This window comes from Dipodomys ordii, unplaced genomic scaffold (genome assembly GCF_000151885.1).
Source record: "Dipodomys ordii isolate 6190 unplaced genomic scaffold, Dord_2.0 Scaffold57, whole genome shotgun sequence".
Lineage (NCBI taxonomy): Eukaryota > Metazoa > Chordata > Mammalia > Rodentia > Heteromyidae > Dipodomys > Dipodomys ordii.
This window is the reverse complement of record NW_012267273.1, coordinates 1,716,207-1,735,278: the sequence shown is the minus strand read 5'-3', so window position 1 is coordinate 1,735,278 and position 19,072 is coordinate 1,716,207.

The following is a 19,072-nucleotide window of genomic DNA, read 5'->3' as shown; positions in this document are numbered from 1 at the left end:
ACTTCTGGTTTTCTGAGTGGTTTATTGGAGGTAAGAGTCTCTCAGACTTTCCTGCCTGGGCTGGCTTTGAACCATGATCCTCAGATCTCAGCCTACTAAGATTATAGACATGAGCCACCAACGCTCAGACTTCTCTAAGTGTTTTAAAGGAAAAATATGGTTTGACTGAGGAATAAAGCATTAGGCCTCCTCTTTTGTGGCTGGTTCTTGACTCAAGCCCCCTGGTGTTGCGTGAGTTTTCAGTAAGCCTGCTTCTATTTGTGTGTGGACTTCTACCACGTTACCACTCTCTGCAATCAGATGGAAAAATGTAAGTGGGATTCTCTATATATTCAACTAGGCTGACATTAAAGGTGCCACAGCCTAGGTGAGATATATTGATTATGAGGTCAATAAACATCAATAACAGAACTTGATATACTAGATCTACTACTTGCTGTGTGAGACACATTCACTTCACAAAGCTGGCAATATAAGAAACATAGTTTATGCTATGAGGCTTAAGTTAGAATATTTTGGTAAGATCTGGTCCTTGTATTGCATAGTTCATGTCCGTCCAGAGCCTGAGTGTGAACTTATTGGGAAATTATATAAATATACAAATATATATGATATTACAAATATATATTGCTGGTGTAACTAGTTAAGATGAATTGAGTAAAAAATTACGTTGGTAAAAAATAAGAAATTATATATAAGAAATTCTTTGGGGCTGGGAAGGTGGCTCAGTGATAGAGCGCTTGCCTTGCATGCTTGAGGCCCTGGGTTCGATTCCTAAGCACCACATAAGCAAAAAAAGAAAAAAGCTGGGAGTGGTGCTATGGCTCAAGTGGTAGAGCACTAGCCTTGAGCTGAAGAGCTGAGGGACAGTGCCCAGGCCCAGAGTTCAGGCCCAGAAGTGGACCCCCCCCCAAAAAAAGAAAAATTCTTTGTGAAGGCATTGAAAAGCAAGAGCTTATTTCCAGCAGTGTATTTTCAGACAAGTAAGGTATTAGGACTTTAAATCCAACTACTAGAGTGCTTGCAAGAATAAGACCGGTGCAACTGAGTGCAGCACTTTGTACCTGTAATTTTACCTTGGGAAGCAGAGATCAGGAAGAGCAAGGTTTGAAAGCAACCCAGGCCAAAAATTGACAAGATCACATCTTAACAATGAATTCTGAGCAGACTGGTATATATCTGTCATCCCAGGAATACACAAGTTTAGTTAGGAAGAGGATGAGTGCCAGTCCAGCCCTAGCACAAATACGAGAATCTATCTCAAAAATCCCCAGAGATAAAAGCACCACCCCTTTGTGACCGTGCAAGGCACTGATTACCAAACATGGGATGCAGGCTTTATAGCTCTCATTCTAGTTCTTTGGATTTCAACACTACACCAGTGGCTTCTCAAGTTCACAGGCCATTGTTGTGGGACTAGAAACCATCATGTTGGCTACCTTGCTCCTCAGGTTCTTAAATTGACCAGAGGAACACCATCAGATTCCTGGGTTCAGCTTTCAGATCTTATCATCAGACTTCTTGTCTTCTTGTTCCACCTGATCCATTTTTCATATCAAATCTCTTCTATTTTTCTATCTACATGGATATCGTTTAGGTATTTTTTTTCTTCTGGAAAGTCCTGAGAAATAAAAAAGAAAATAGGAAAACTCAGCCTTGAAATTCATAAATACTATGGAGAAAATGTGTATGAGCATTAATGGGCCAGCCTCTTTACATAGTAAGCTTGTTGGAGAGGAGCAAAGCCTGACATAGGTCCCATCGTTTCCCTTATTTGCAATATACTAGTTTACGTCTAGATTAATCTTACCAGACAAGGAGAAAAGTCAAAAGTTTTGCACATATGACCATATAAGATGATGCCAAGTCAAATGAACCCCAAAATAGGGACACAAGAGGATTTTTTCTTTGCCACTGTTGTTTTTAATGTGCTATATGATTTTTTTGGTTTCTTTTTTATGGTCTTCCCCATGGTGTAACCCCTGTTGTCACTGTATTTGATTCTGGTGCCCTGCATCTTGTATATACATTTTTCTAGTTTGGGGAGTGGAAGGGAAATAACAAAATGCTGAAAAAAAGGATGTAGGTTGACCCATTGTAGCAATGAGATGTTCAAGACACTATGTTGAAAATGAACTGTATAACTTGGTAGTGGGAGGGAAGAGTTGAGGAGGTGGGGAGGAAAGGGATGGTAGGGGAAAAACAAAGGAGACGGTAACAATGCTCTGTAGGAAATGTACAGTTACCTATGTAAGTGTAAGCCTTCTGTACAGTATATGCACAATAAAAAATATGTATAAAAATATAACCAAGGCAAAAAAGAAGAAGAAAAGGAGAATACCAAAGCCTGACAGGAGTTTGAAGAGTTGAAGCAACAGATAACCATTGAGCCCTTGAGAGTCGATAGGCTAATCAGCAGGAGCACCTGCCCACGAGAGGGTGCTGGGAAAAAAATGCGTACACTGAGACAAAAAAGGAAGGAAGGAAGGAAAGAAGGAAGGAAGAAAGAAAGAAAGAAAGGAGAGAGAAAAAGGAAGGAAGGAAGGAAGGCAGGAAGGAAGGAAGGAAGGAGAAAAGAAAGAGAGACAATGAAAGACTCTGAGAAAGAAAAAGAATGTACTAGAAAATAGACAAGTAGAAAGCGAGCATGTGACTGGAATGTAGTAGGCTCAGTGTTGCCTGTACAATTTAAAAGGATCAGTTTTGCTGGAACATAAAGAACAAGAGTAGATCTGGAATGCTGCCAAGCAAGACTGGACAAGTTGTGAAAAACCTCTTAACAACAGCTTTGGGAAAAATAAATCTCAAGCTTTCACTTGTTTGGAGTGAGGATCTCTTAAAGTAAGAAGATAGGGAAAATATAGAGTATCCTGGACAATCTTAGCCAAAAATCTGAGCTTAAATCCAATCTAAGAGGGACATTGAAATGGGAGGATCTCAGTTTGAGATCAGACAGGCAAATTATAGGGACCTTAAACTCAAAAATCAAGCCAGGCATGATGGTATACACCTGTAATCCCAGCCACTCAAGAGATCATGGTCCAAAGCTGGCCTGGATCAAAAAGCTTGAGACATACTTGGCAAACATTTGAAATAAAAAGAAGAATGGGATTAGGATAAACTGGGGAGGGTGACAACTGGAAGGGTGACAACTATTTGAAGATTATACAAAAATTAAAAAATAAAAAACAGGCCATGCGCTAGTGGCTCAGTCCTGTAATCCTGACTACCCAGGAGTCTGAGACAAGAGGAGCGCGGTTTGAAGTCAGCCTGGGCAAATAAACCCTGGATGCTCTATTTCTAATACACTATTCAGAAAAAGTCAGAAATGGAACCATAGCTCAAATGGTAGAATACTAGCCTTGAGCATAAAAAAGCTCACATCCAGGACCTGTGTTCAAGCCCTGGGACCGGAAAAAGAAATAAAAAATAAGAAAGAAAGAAAGAAAGAAAGAAAGAAGGAAGGAAGGAAGGAAGGAAGACAGGCAGGAAGGGAAAAGAAGGGAAAGGAAGGAAGGAAGAAAGAAAGAAAGGAAGGAAGGAAGAAAGGAAGAAAAAGAAAAGAAAGAAAGAGAAAGAAAAGAAAGAAAGAAAAAGAAAAGAAAGAAAGAAAAAGAAAAGAAAGAAAGAAAAAGAGACAGGCTTAGAAACAAAGCTGGTGCTAGAATAAGGATCTCAGCCTCCTCTTCCTTCTTTCCTTGTGCACTGAGTTTTATACCCCGCAATTTGTGCCTAGGAGCACTTGTTTGTCTTTTTTAATGTTTTTGTAATATTCAAATAGGTTTCAACTTAACATGCCAAGATGTGTACACACTGAATCTCAGTGTCACCCTCCCATTCAACCCTCCCTCACTTACCTCAACCCCACCCAGCCCCTCAAGGTCCCTCCTTCTATTTTCACGTATGTACTCTGAGTATCATCGTTGTACTCACCCACCATCCCCCTGCCCTTCCTCCTTGCCTCCCTGTAACTCTATAGCTCTCGGACAAGATACATTTCAACTTCTTCGCATTCATTTCGTTAAACTCCTAATTGTTCAAAGGGATTATGAACCTATTTTCCAATGTAATGTAGAAGGACTACTAAGCCACACGACCTCGGGATATCATTGGTAGTCTATGTAGCTATGAAATCATATTCTTTGGAACTTCAAACCAACCTATAGTTGGATTAATAAATTACTGAAATATTTTGGAAAAAAATAAAAACTAATTAAAAATAGGAAAAGAGGAATATGTAATTAATTTAGAGAATATCCATTTAATGCTTCCATCTTTCCAGGTGAGGAATCTAAGCCCTAGATGCACAGGGCCTTGGTCCAGTACCACAACGCTGGCTGGGACAGAGTTGGGAACTGCCAGGAGGCCAAGCACACTTCTTTGTGTCACTCTCATGAGTACACTGAGCATCCCGTGTTTGAAGATGCACCATCCCTTGTCTTCTAGACAAACTGTGAAAATATATAGTCCTTAATTTGCTGAAGAATAACTCTAAGATGCAGCCAGGGAAAATTGTCCATTGGTATTTGAATAGTTACTTGAACAATTAAGCCCTGGAAAAGGCAGTTACTAAATCTTCAGATTCCAATTTAATAATTGATTCAAATAATAGTAGTACTTTTTGTTGTAGATAACACACATTATAAATTGTCTCTCAGCTGTTTCTAAATTATAGTATCAAAGAAGCTTATATCTCTCAGGGAACTAAACCAGAGGTTCCAACACTATCTTTGTGAGTCTGGAGAAATTTGAATTTCCTGTGTTCTAATCATCTCCAGAGAATTGAGTATTATGATCCTCTCTATATACTGCACAATTTTATTAGCATAATTTAATTGTACACAGGGGCTACTCTGTAACATTTAAAAATGAATATGAAATATTTTGGTCAAATTTGCCTATTTCTATTATTCTTTGTTAAACAATTCCCTCCACATATCTCTTTTTTATGGTCTTCTATAGGTTAAATATGCAATTTTCATACTCATATATAATGTACTGCTATGATAATCACCTCACACAGTCACCCTCTGTTTTAAAGCTGTCTATATTGACTGATATGATCAAATAAATGAGGATATTATTCGCTACCTAGAAATGATCTGCTTTCAGTCTATTGAAAGTGTATTCCTTTCTAATAAACTCTCTTATGACTTTCACCAAATACATATATATATATATACATACACATATATATATTATACATACATATACATTATACATATACACATATACATATATATTATACATATATACATATACATATATGTATAATATATATCTATGTATGAAGGGGAAACCAGGGACCAGGTTATTTAGTTTTAAATAAAAAAACATATCCAAAAGTAAAGCTCTACTTTCTAAATATGATAAAGATAAAACATATTTTAAAGAAAATGTTGACACAGTGCATTCATTTCTCCATTTTGAAGTATTCAAGTTACTTCATGTTAGAGGAGAAGAAACACTATTCACATAGCAAATTAAGTGTGTGACTTAAATAACTCCTGAGATTTGTCAAGAGGATTTCAAATGTTTTCTAATTCCATACAGTTCACTGGATTCACTCCATTTCATTTGATTTAATCAGAGTTTCTGCCCCCCATGCTCACACTGAGGAATCATATGAAGGTGAATGAAACATGGGTTGTGCCCGTATATTTTGTCAGGAGAAAAATCTGATTCTACATGCAGCAGCATATCTACGGTATTTTTTGTGTACGTTTCAGGCACCACAATAAAACTTTATAATATTTTGACTGAGGCTGAGTTCCATTAGTTGTTGGCCAGACAGAGACCATGACTGCCCTATGATTCTGGATGATGCTGGAGGAGACTGGCCTTCATTTTCAGTATCAGTCACTCCTCAGCACATACCTTGTTATTTCCTTTCTTCTTTTCTTTGTCAATTACATTTTATTATTTTAGGTAGTTGTACCAAGAGTCATAATCTAACAGACCAGTTTATGAGTACAATGCATTCTGATGGGTGTTCCCCTTCCATCGTTTTCCCTGGTCCCTCCGACCCAACCCCTTTCCTCAGCGCCCTTTTCATAGGATGGGCATTGAATATTATAACTGCCTCCACCCCTGCCTTCCTCTCTTCAATCATCTATCCTCCTCTCCTTGACCTCCCCCGCCCCACCCTTCATGTTCCAGGTTCTTGTTATTCATTGTGTTTAACTTTCTTGGTATTCATTTAGGTAATTATGAGCAATTACACAGTTGGAATTCTCCCCTTCAAACACTGTCCTTCATCTAATACAATTGTGTACATTTGCAAAGAATCCATATTTGTTTACTTGTACATTTATAAGTTTGTTCTAGTTTCCACATATGAGAGAATATATACTTCCAGTTGGCACTAGACACCAAAAGAAGGGGGGGGAAACACAGACAAGGCTGAAAGGATAAAATGTTGTGGGGGTTGGGGGTGGAGGAGTAAGGGGGGAGATGGGAAGGGATGGGAAGGGGAAACAAAGGAGAAGGCAACAATGCTTGATAAGAAATGTACTCATTACCTTGCTCATGTAATTGTAACCCCTCTGTATGGTATTTTCACAATAAAAAAGAGACTAGCTATATTAATGTATAGAACTAAAAAAAAAAAGAATTCCCATATAACATAGCAACCTAAAGAGAGAAAAGCAATAGACTAGCCAAAGCCCTGGACCCAAGTGGGCAGGGAGCTGCCCAGAATCAAACATTCCACATCAAGAATTCAGCATGGAGCCGGGTGCTGGTGACTCATGCCTGTAATCCTAGCTACTCAGGAGGCTGATTTCTGAGGATAGTGGTTCCAAGCCAGCTCGGGCAGGAAAGTCCTTGAGACTTACCTCCAATTAACCACCAGAAAACCTGAACTGGCACTATGTCTCAAATGGTAGAATGCTCGCCTAGAGCTGAAAAGCTGAGGGACAGCACCCAGGCCCAGAGTTCATGCCCCACAACAGACCAAAAAAAAAAAAAAACAAAGCAAAGAATTCAGCATGGGACAGAACAGTGAGCAAAGGGGAAGGAAGAAGAATGAGTGGTACCCTGAGGACCAGGCCAACCTTAGGACAGGATGAAGGAGAAGGAACGGGAGCTGGCTCTCAATGACTCACATGTTAGCACCATCCCCAGTGCTTCCAGTGCATCTGAAAATATGAGAACCACTCAATCAAATATTCAACAAGCACTCTCCACTGTAGCAAATGACTACATCTAATCTAAAGGACCCAAAACTAACCTCATTATAAAAGAAACAACTCTTTTTGTTGTTGAAACTTGACTATTAAAAATTTCACGTTTGCCTCCTATCCACAAACAATGTATATTTAAGTGGGGCTGGGATGATTATAAAACTGTTTTGGATAGAGCAGGGTGTCAGTAAGATGTAGGAATGTAGGTTTCCAGCATTTGTCTTTCCCTAGATGTTAGTGTGACCATCCACCCATGCAAGAAGATACCTTCAAACAAGGGAAGGAATTGAGTGAGAGATTTCAGCGTGCCGATAGAGCACAGAAACAAGAAGAGATGCTGTTGAGAAGAGAAGAGGCAGGGAGAACAGGTTCCCTCCTCCTCCTCCTGGCTGTGTGGACAGCCCAACTCGAGCACTATGGTCCATTTGGGCAAAGAGAATAAAGAGAACACTTGACTTTAACCCAAGTGCTATGATCTGAAATAGAAAACCTAAAAGTCTACTTCAAGGAACTAGGACAGGCCAAGCTAAGGCCAAAGGTATCAGCAAGGAGGGATAAATATCAGAGCAGAAGCAAGAAATAGGAGGCTAGAGAAACAATAGGAGAGATAATAAAAAGAATGAGCAATATTGGCTGCCGATGGCATTGCGTGTCTATAGTCTGAGGACTTGGATGCTGGAAGAGATTGATGACTTCAAGTCCAACCTGGGCAAATAAAGAGTGCAAGGCCAGTTTGAGATTATCTAGAAAGATCCTGTTTCAATAAATAAATTAAAAGCAAACAACCAAATAAACAAACAAAAAAGGAGAGGATGAGAGAAAGCAATCTTTAGTTTCTTTATCTATAAGAGATCTTGACATCTGATAACTGAGAGAGTTTGCCTTCTGTTTGGATGTCATTTATTTCATTTTCTTGCATACATTCTCTCATAAGAATATTTTATTATGTTTAATGAAAAAAATGGTCAAAGTAGCCATCATTGCTTTTACTTCTAGTTTCTGACTGTTTAAAAAAACTTGATATAAACACATATATATATTTATATGGAGCTCTATTTCATTTCTCTTAGGATACAATCAGAAATGGGACTGAGAAACCATGAAAACCATTCATAAGATACCGTTGTGCATGGTGGCACATCCCTGTAATCCAGGCTATTCAGAGGCACAGATAAGAGGGCCACTGTCTGTAGCCAGCCTGAGACCCTACCTGAAAAAAATAGCTCAAGCACAAAGGGTAGGAGACGTGTTTCACACCTCACAGGTTTAAGGTGCTGAGTTCAAATCCCAATGCTGCAAAAGATAGTCATGCTGTTTCCTAAAGTTGCATCACTTTGCATTCTTTCCAGCCATATTCAAGATTTATACTCATTTGAACTTTTGTCATTCTAGTTACTGTGTTGATGTATATTACTGTGGGTTTTATTTATTTTTTAATGATTTTGTGGCTTTTGTTCGCATGTCCTGGGTAACTGGAGATTTTGGCTATTTTTCATAAGCTACATGTTATCTTTCACAACAACCCAGGGAATGAATGCAGTTAGGACTTGGGGGTCAATTAGACTTCATAAGGACCTTTGACACAGCAAGGCATTTCCTCAATAATTATTTAGTGACAATGGGACACTGTCCTGCTCATCCCCAAGTCCCTCTGTATGTCCCTCCACTTCTTTTTGTCAGTGGCTTTTTGTACAAAGTGAGCTTTGTATCTCCAGAGGTTTATGGAAAATAGTCTTTAGGATAAACGCTTTCCAAATGCCATCAATGCCTGCTAGCACTCTGCTGAGTATCCATAGTGTGTGTCAGACTTGATTCATAAGTCATCCTCAATTTAATTACAGGTTTTTATTCTCTTTTGTTTTAGAAAAATGTACATTGGGTATATAGGTTATAATTCACATGAAACCATTATACCTGAAGAAAAAGTTGAAAATTTTATGCAGTGTATTTTTTACTTACACAAAGCCTATAGTATACAAAGCTCAAAACACAGATCTGGAATGTTGCAAAATATTAATATTAATATTAGTCATAGGCTGGGTAGCTGAAGCAACAGAAATTGATTTCTTAGAGCTTTATAGACAGATATCTAAAATAGTTGGGTTCTGGTGAACATGTTTTCCTGGTTTGCTTAGAAAAGAGAAAGCCAGCCTTCTTACTGAGCTCTTGCTTAGAGGAAAAGGAGCAGGAGAAAGACAGGGCAGAGGGAAGAGGAGGACCAGAAGGAGGAGATATTGAAGAGACATCTTGTGAACTGGCAACTGTTCTAATAAAGACACCAAATACCTTTGACCAAATGCCTTTAACTTAAAAGTAAAAATCTTAGGGGAACACAAACATTCAGTCCATAATAGGACTCAGCCCTGTGCTAAGTCCTTACCCCTGTCTCCTGCTTGTGGTGTTCCTTGGCTCCCATGGCTCATGGGCTACATTGTAAGTCCGTGAACATGGTCTGCGGAGTCCCGCATGGGTACCCCTCACTGCCCTTCGCTTATCCAAACCACCCAACATACCCTAGGTCAGGCCTCCGCCTCCATCTCTTATCATCCAGTGCCTTCAAACCTCAGCACCGGCTCTTTCTTCTGACTGAAAGAACTTATTTTGTCTTGAAAACGGATCTCCTGCTCCTGCACACCTGAGGCCAGAAACCCAAAAAGGCAGTTTGAGATGATAGTGGCTGCAAGGAACTTGCTAAAGAAATGCCCCTGGCAGAGACTGGTGAGAGAGGGAGGACTCGGGACAGGGAGGGGAAAGGACAAGCCAAGGTGATTACAGGATTACAGGTGAGGAGTCCTGACTTCGGCTGCAGGACTCTGGGATAAAAGCAGGGACACCATGCTGCCCACCTGGAGTCAGGCACTGGGACTTGCCAGATCATCGATCACTGACGGTAGGCAGCTAAGGGGTGGGTGGGGCACCTGCACTCAGGGCATGTTTACACAAAGCAGGTGCTGGAGTCTGGTTAGAACAAGGGGCTTGAAACTCTAGAAGCAGAACCATGGGAGGCAGGAACTGGCTGAGCAAAATGGGGACAGACAGCTGAAAGGTTGGGATGAATACTCTGTCATCACTACACCGGTGTCAGCACCTGCAACTGTAGCCCTTTCAGCCTAGATGGTCTCCCTCACCCTGCCCAGCATGGAATCTTCCCTAGCTACTCTCTGTCTTGCTTGCATGTCAGCGACAGGTTCATTGCACTTCATGGTTTTCTTCTCTTTATTCACCTGCCAACTACCTTGTGAGCACCACCAGGATGGACACTGGGAATGATCTGAAGGTCAGGCCCTGACAGATGACCTATATGTGTACTAAGGCATCAATTGTGTGCAGAAGGCCTTCCATGAAAAATTGCACATTCAATCTAATTCTTTTGTTTTTGTATTCTTGAACAGGTTATGATTTGCAAAGGAGTAATGAATCCACAGAGCAAAGTGACTGCCTGTGGACTCACTAACGTCTATTTACTTCTGTATACCCCCACCAGGTGCTAGGATATTGAAAGTTTGCATATTCTAAGTGGGTTGTACACTATTACACGCTACGTCATCATGTTTGAGCAAAAAGGGTATCTTGCTTTGCAGTATTTAAGGTTTAATGTGTAGCTGTGAGATTGTGTAAAAATATAGATATGGATGATATAAATATAGGAAAGAGAGAGAGAGAGAAACAAAGAAACAGAGAGAGAAACAGAGAAACAGAGACAGAGAGGGAAACAGAGATTGTAGTTGGGTTCACATCTCTAATCCTAGATACTTAGAAGGCTGAGATTGGAAGATTATAGTTTCAGGCAAACCAAGACAAGACATTATAAGACTCCATTTTCAAATTGGCCAAAAAAAGATGATCTGGAAGTGTCACTCAAGTCAAGAACACAAGCTGTGAAAAAGACTGCTGAGGGAGTAAACAGTGAATTCAAGCCCTTAGTACATAAAATATATATAACGCTAATTATATATTATACGGTACTTTTAAATACTTTTATATAATATAATATATTTTATATATTTTATATTATAATTAAATAAATCTATATAATATATTACATAATGTACTTTTTATATTATATGTATATATGTTTATTTTGCATGTATATATGTATTTAAATATGTAGATGTGTACTATTTGTATAGATAAATTAGTAGGGTAGTAGAAACAACAGAAATTGATGTTCTGGAGCCTGGGACACTAGAAGTTGGAGATGAGGGTACCAGCACATTTTGGCTGTGGGTGGCTTCTCCCTAGCTTAAAGGAAGCAGACGACATCCAGATGTCCACTACACTGTTAATCAGTCCCCAGGATCACATGGCCAAACCGCTGGCTGTGTCAGCGCACTTCCTCTACTCTCATGTGCATAGTGTATCATCCTCTCTGGAAGTAACACCGAGGGGAAAAACTGTGGGAGAAAGCTTTACTTTTCCTACAGAATCGAGGACAGTATCACTTAGGAAATACTTTCAATCAATTTGTTATTGTTGAACATGGTTCACCCCTTTCCAAAGTTGATTGTGTTTGCATTTGGAGTCATTGTGAAGCACCACAAACCCTGGCTGCTTCTTCCCGTTCTTGGCTGCTATATCAAAGAACGTAAATTGCACCCCCATTTACCAAATATCAGTGCCGGGAACGAGACAGGTGCTGACAGGACTCAGGTATCTGGAAGGCGCAAACGAGGAGAGTAGACAGACTCTCCAGTGTGTGATAAAGCCAAATACACATTAGTTTTTGAGCAAATAAAATGATTCATGCCAGAGAGGTCCAGAAACGTATTGTGTGCCTCTGTGTCTATTTGCCACATTATATATATTTATATTTATATATATTTTAGGAAGAACTTTGCTTTTACAAAAGTATTTGTCACAGCTTTTTTATGACATCCTTCCAGTCATTTGATCTACAGGCCTCTGGTGCTAATTGGCATTCAGTTCCCAGCTTGAATACTTGAGAACATCATCTTAAAAGAGAAAAGGTTTAATTCATTGCATAGTTTTGGGGGTTCCAGTTTATAGTCACACGTTGTAAAAGCCGCATAGAACAAAAGAAAACCACTCAGCTCATGCTCAGATGTGAAAAACGTAAGGAGGAAAGTTTAGAGTGTGAAAATTCCCTTCCAGGACACATCCCAGCCCTAAGGCCTACTGAACTGCCTGCCACAAGGGCCCACACATTAAAGGTTCCGCCATCCCCCAAGAGAGTATGTCTGGGTGACCCAGCATTAATACGCAGGCTTTAAGATTCCAAATCCAAACTACAGCACATTTCTGGCCAAATAGTAATTCAGTAAAGATTTCATTTGATTTTCTCCAAGTGTTTGTCCCTGTTTCATGAATTTGTTGGGAAGATGTAAAAGAAGGCATCTCTGAAGTACAAGGGCGCTAACAGCCCAGTGACTCAGACAGATTCACTTTGAATGACAGAAAGTTAACGAAGGGCAACTTACAGAATGGTGGACCACTTCAGAGTTCTGTTTTGTCCTGAACTTAATCAAGTGACCAAGTTTTCCACCAGGACTCCCTCTAGCAAGTACCTGTTCAATGTGGCACAAAGTCTATAGCACAAACGGCATTTCTCGCACGCCCCCTAGTGTCCACACAGCAGAAGTAACTACAGATTTCAATGGCATTAAGACAAAGCCAGACCCTAGGAAAAGTTATATTTATGGGTACGTTGTGCTTTTTCTTATCAGAAATTCTTATTATAGCAGTAATCCCACTCTAACTGTGAAGGGGGGATTCTTGTGCTTCAGCCTGGCACGTAGAATGCTAAGATGGAGTCACTCTGCTTGGGATTCACAGAACTAGTCTCACAAGACTATAGCCCTTCCTTGAGTTCTTAGACTCTTTCTCCCCCTCCACGAACACGTTCTCTGAGCCTTGAAGGGGTGTTATATGGCTATTACCTCCTGCTACGTGCAGCACACAGAACTGCTTCCACGTCAACAGTGCATACCACAGAAATAGAAGTTACCCCCAGAAGCACACATATGCCAGTCAATCGCCCCAAAAGACAGGTAGAGAATCCAACACACATGCAAACCTTCATAGCCCTCTCAACATTCATAGCCTGAGTAGCTCTGTCTAGCAGATTTGCAGAATCTACAGCCTTAGTCTCCTTATCTGACATATACACACAGTAAGTGGTGCCAGGGAGGGACAGGGGCCTTGTGGGCAGATGTGGGCATATCCAAGGCTAATTGGCATCATAACCTGACCTTTGCATTCCTCATCTGTGCTGTCCCCTGATTCAGCAAGAGTGTGTGTGGGGGGGGGAGGGAGTTTGATAAGGTTGGAAAAAGCTGTCCCTGCACGGTGATTGGATGTTCTCAGATTTCTGCACAATGATTGGGTGTTCTCAGAATTCAGGGTCTAGGGAAAATGTATTGTTGTTGTTTTAGCTCCTTTCTTTGAGCAGCAATAGATTTTGAGGCAGGATAGCCAAGGACCATAGAGAAGGCCAGGTAGGAAAGGTCATTTTAGTGGGTGCTGCTGCTCTAGCAAGTACAGCCATCTGGGTTTGCCATAATTTAGAATGCACACTACATCAGTGCCACTAAGCTTCTGCGACGTTTATATCAGTAAGGGACCAATATACTTTCAGTTCCTCTTAGGGCTTCCGGTCTCCGTGTGTGGCCCGCACTTCATGCAACTTTCATTACAAGAAGGGTTTAAGGGGCTCCACAAGGTCCTGTGACTTCACTACAAAGGCTCTGGCATTACAGCTTCTGCTACTCTGGTTTCAGGGTCTTCTGTGCAGTCATCAAGACAGCCCTGGGATTCTCCTCAGTTGAGACGTGTGGAATTCCAGTATGGCACCCACTTTGCCTCCTCTGCCACCAAGTCAAGTGGAGGGGATTCTTGGTTGTGTCTCACTCACAGATGCTCCTGTGAGCTAAAGTATTAAAGTCTGCTAGAGATGCTCACACCTCATAGAGGACCGTATCCTCTCACTTTTCTAATTTTTCCTTCCAAGTAAAGGGCTAAAGCAAAGGGTGCCACATGCACCTCCAACTGGAGGGTCTCCTTTAAGTGAACCAGTCCCAGGAAGCCCAGCTTCAGTGACCAATCTCACTGCCCAGAGGAAGGGTCAGTAAATGATGACACAGCTTTCCTGCAATCCCATCCCACAGAGATGACATTTGGGATCAGCAGCAAATTTTTAATTTTCCTATTTTTAAGTAACGGTGCCATTTCTTACCATGTTGAGGATAAATTTCCCTGTGTTTTTCCCCCTAGGAGCTCTACCCAGAATATTTTTAACATCCATCAAGCACATGTTCTGGTGCTGATTTTAAAAAAATCCCAGAAAGGTGTAAAAGAATCATCCAAACTGGGAGAACATGGAAAACCCAATAATTACATCCTAAGAAATACATTTTCAGCAGAGTGTTGGTGGTTCACACCTGTAATCCTACCTACTTAGGAGGCTGAAATCTGAGGATTACAGTTCAAAGCCATCCTGGGCAGAAAAATCCATGAGACTTTTAACTTTGATTAGCTACCGAAAGAGCCAGAAGTGGCTATGGCTCAAGTAATAAGAGTACTAACCTTGAGCAAAAATGCTCAGGTACAATGTACAGGGCCTGAGTTCAAGCCCCAGGACTGGCACCAGAAAAAACAAACTAATAAAACCTTCAAGAAGTGAAACTGAATTTTAATAAGAATGGGTGGTTTACAGAGCAATAGGTAACTACTGTACTCCCCAAATCACAAATATCCTTTTCTACTACTAATACCAAGAGGCTCCTCTTTTTAATAAAGAGGGAGTCAATAGCAGAATCCTAGTCTTACAGCGCCACCTCGTGTCTACACAAAAGAAGTAACTAGAAGCTCCAAAAAAAAAAAAAGACAAAACAGTGACCCTGGAAAGAGACAAGTTGATATGAACTCCATCCTTCTCCCTTATCAGGAATTCTATGGTCTCAGCAAACACTACCTAACAACTGGAAAAAAAGAGCTTACTGACTTAGCTTACTACAAGGTAGAGTCACTCTGGATGATATTTGGAAAACTAATCTTACTAAAGTGACACAAAATACATGGAGAGTCAGTGATGATTAATGTTAAGTACATTGTAGAAAAAATTTAAAAAGGCAGAATCCAAGAGTTGGAGATGTTATTAAATAATTTTACTTACAAGAGTTGAAAGAAGACACATTCTTCTTCTGTGTCTGAAATTGACCATTAAGCAAGCAGACCCAACTTAAACCTCATTGGATCTTGTATCTTTTTCCAAAAAATGTCTTTTGTGCTTCTGGGATATTGTGGAAATCCATTCAAGCAAGCAAAGGACAATTGTGATTACGTTGAGTAGCTGGCTGCTAAATGTGAACACCAGACTCCGGATGGCAGTGTGGAGCTGCAGGTTTGCTAATGTGCTGGAATTTTTTATTGATCTTTGTTAAGTAGCCAGCATCAGCATTTTGAAGACTGCACCTCAAGTTTAATTCATCCAGGTCTGCATTGTCAACATGCCTGTTTCTCAGGAACTACTAACCTTTCTGGATGCAATTTAATTCTGTTTTCTTGTAGAAACCAGGGCTTTTGCACGCCAGTCCCACACTCAAGGAGTTTCTCATGTCATGTATAGCTACTAGCTTCTATATGCCAAATAAAGAGACACGATTAAAGGATAGAGAATTGGAATTTACCAGATAGTAGCTATGGGATGTGTGCACTTCAGTATATCTTTAGCCATCTTAGGGGTATAAACATGAGTTATACACTTAAATAAAGAGGGACCTGGGGGCAGAGAGAGGTATGCTTTATCATGGTCAAGCTATGGTCCAGTTGATCATTTTTTCACTCCTCATTTTAAGAAAGATTCTAAGAAGTAGAGAAGCTGTGATTGCTGTCATCACTGGTCAGGATACGGAAGTCAGTGGTGCCCTCTGGGTGGGCCTTGCTGAAGAATCTTAGGAACAGTGTTAGTGCACATAAGTATGTTACTGGATTCCAAGGTCAGTGACTGAACAGAGAATGTCTTAGTGCAGAGACACATAAAAATGGAAGAAGAGATGTCAAGCTCTTTTTTTCCCTGTTTTGAGCTAACTCTAGGGCCCAGCAAAAGCAGCTTAAAAATCTTTATCTATTATTATCTATCTATCTATCTATCTGCCTATATTTGTCTATCTCTATATATATCTAACCATCCATCCGTCTAATTAATCTATCTTATATGGTCTAACTAATCAATTTATCTAATCTCTCTCTCCCTCCCTCCCTCCCTCCCTCCCTCTTTCTCTCTCTCTCTCATGCTGGTACAGGAGCTTGAACTGAGTTATTGAATACTGTCCCAAAGCTTTGTGCTCAAGGCTGAGCCATAGCTCCAATTTTGGCTTTTTTTTTTTTTAGTGTGGGTGGTGATCGACAGGCAGCCAAAGTCTCTTGTCCAGGCAGAATCTCAGCCTCTACAGCAGTAAGGATTACAGGCATAAACCGCTGGCAACCAAGTGTAAAACAGAATTTAAGCTAATTTTTTTAATATGGTGAGAGGCAAGCCAGGTTTTCACCACTAGCAAAGGGGATATCTACATCTATTCCACTGCATGCTGCAGATCCCAATGGACACAAATCTCTGAGAGTTATTACCTCTAAGTGTTAGTAAATCATTCGTATCTCTCAGGATCATAACTAAATAAATAAAACTAAAAATCAACCACAAAAAACTATTCATAGTGATTGAATAATTTACAATCAGTGAGTCATTGAAGAATCATGAAGGAAATTGAGAAATTCCTAGGAACCAATAAAAGTAATAATATAAATCACCAAACCCTGTGGGAAATAGCAAAGGATCTGTTAAGAGGAAAAGTTTATAGCTAGGAAAAAAGTTTAGTACCTAATTTAAACCCAGAGTGTATAAACAACCTGAACGTATCTACAATGAAATTGAAACAGTAAATAATAACCTCTAAGTAAAATAGTTTAAGAATTGGACAGATTCACTGTTGAATTCTACCAGATTTTAAAGATGAAAGAACACTATTCTCAACAGATTATTCCATAAAATTAAAGGGACAGTGCACTTCAATCTTTGAACCTCATTCCACGCAGCCCGTATTACTCCAATGCCAGATAAAAACACAACCACAAAAAAGGAAAAACTATCAATGAATTTTTCTGATAAACATAGATACAAAAATCATCAATAAAATTTTTGAAAATTATATTCAATATGCTAAAAATATCAAAAACCATGAACAAATTTGTTGTGTTCCAGAGATGCAAGGATAATTTAACATATGTCAATCAAAATGAGAAACATAAATAAATATGAAAATAAAATATTAAAAAATCACCAGAAAAATTACATGATCATTTTAATAGATGCAGAAAAGACCTTTGACAAAGTTCAATGTCTGTTTATGAGGAAATTTCTCAGGAAACCAAGAAAGAAAGAATTATATTTCAGTATAGTAGAGGTTATATATAAGAAACTTATAATCAATATTGTATGATATTATGTAATATTACAATATATTATACAATATAATATTAATATTATGCAATATGAAATTCAGGAATGGATCAACAGTGTCTACTCTACCCACTCATATTAAATATAGCATTTGTATTACTAGCTAGAAAAAAAACAAAATAAAAAGATGTAAAAGGGATATAAATTATAAAGTAAAAATAACATCTCTACTTGCAGATGAAAGGATTCTATAGATAAAAGATGCCAGAAATGCTACCAAAAGTCATTTAGATCTGGTATATACTTCCAGCAAAGTTAAAGAATACAAACACCAACAGTTCCATAAGCAATAATGAATAATCTGACAAAGAAATCAGGAAAACAGTCCTATTCCCAATAGCCTCAAAATTTTAAGATAAAATATCCAAGAATAAACCAAATCAAAGAGCTGAAATACTTCTACAGATAATACCAGAAGAATGAAAACTTCCTATGTTTATTGACGAGTAGTATTAATATTGCAAAATTGCTCTGTTACCTAAAGCAGTCTGCATATTCAATGCAAGCATCATCAAAATTCCATTGACATTCTTTGCAGAAATAGAAAAAAATATTCCTAAAAATGTATATGGAGACAAACTATAACTCAGAATAGCAAATGAACAATTCTAGCAGAATCACTATACCAGGTATCAAATGATACTACAGAGCCATAGTGTCAAAAAGAGTGTGGTATTGGCATCAAAGCAGGTTTAAAGACCAATGAAATAAAACAGATGACTCTGAAATAAACTCAGAGAACTACAGCCCCTGATTCTTTTTTTTTTTTTGTGAAAATACCATACAGACGGGTTACAATTACATGAGCAAGGTAATGAGTACATTGGATTGTTGCCTCTTCCTTTTTTCCCCTTCCCATCTCTTCCCATCCCCCCACCAAAGTTGTAAAGTTCGTTTTTCGCCATAACATCTTGTACATCACATTGTAGCAATGGGTCTGCCTGTATCCCTATTTAAACAATTTGCTTTTTCCTTTCCCCTCCACAAAGTATACCAACATCAAATACAGTGAAAACAGGGGTTATACTGTGGGAGAGGGACATAAAAAGCAACAAAGAAATCATTCTATAAATATGTTAGAAGCAATAGTAAGAAAGAAATCCATTTGAGTCCTTATCTTAGAGTTTATTTCGCCTAACACCAACTTATTTGACCAATTCTGCATGTCTCAGACATATACTAGCTATTGCAAATAAGGGAAACCATGGGACCTAATTTTCTTTTGGCCTGGCTTACTTCACTTAATATAATTTTTTCCAAGTCTTTCCATTTCCTAACACATGGGGCAATGTCATTCTTTCTGATGGAGGCATAGAGTTCCATTGTGTATATATACCACATTTTCTTGATCCATTCATCTACTGAGGGGCATCTGGGTTGGTTCCATATCTTAGCTATGGTAAATAATGCTGCA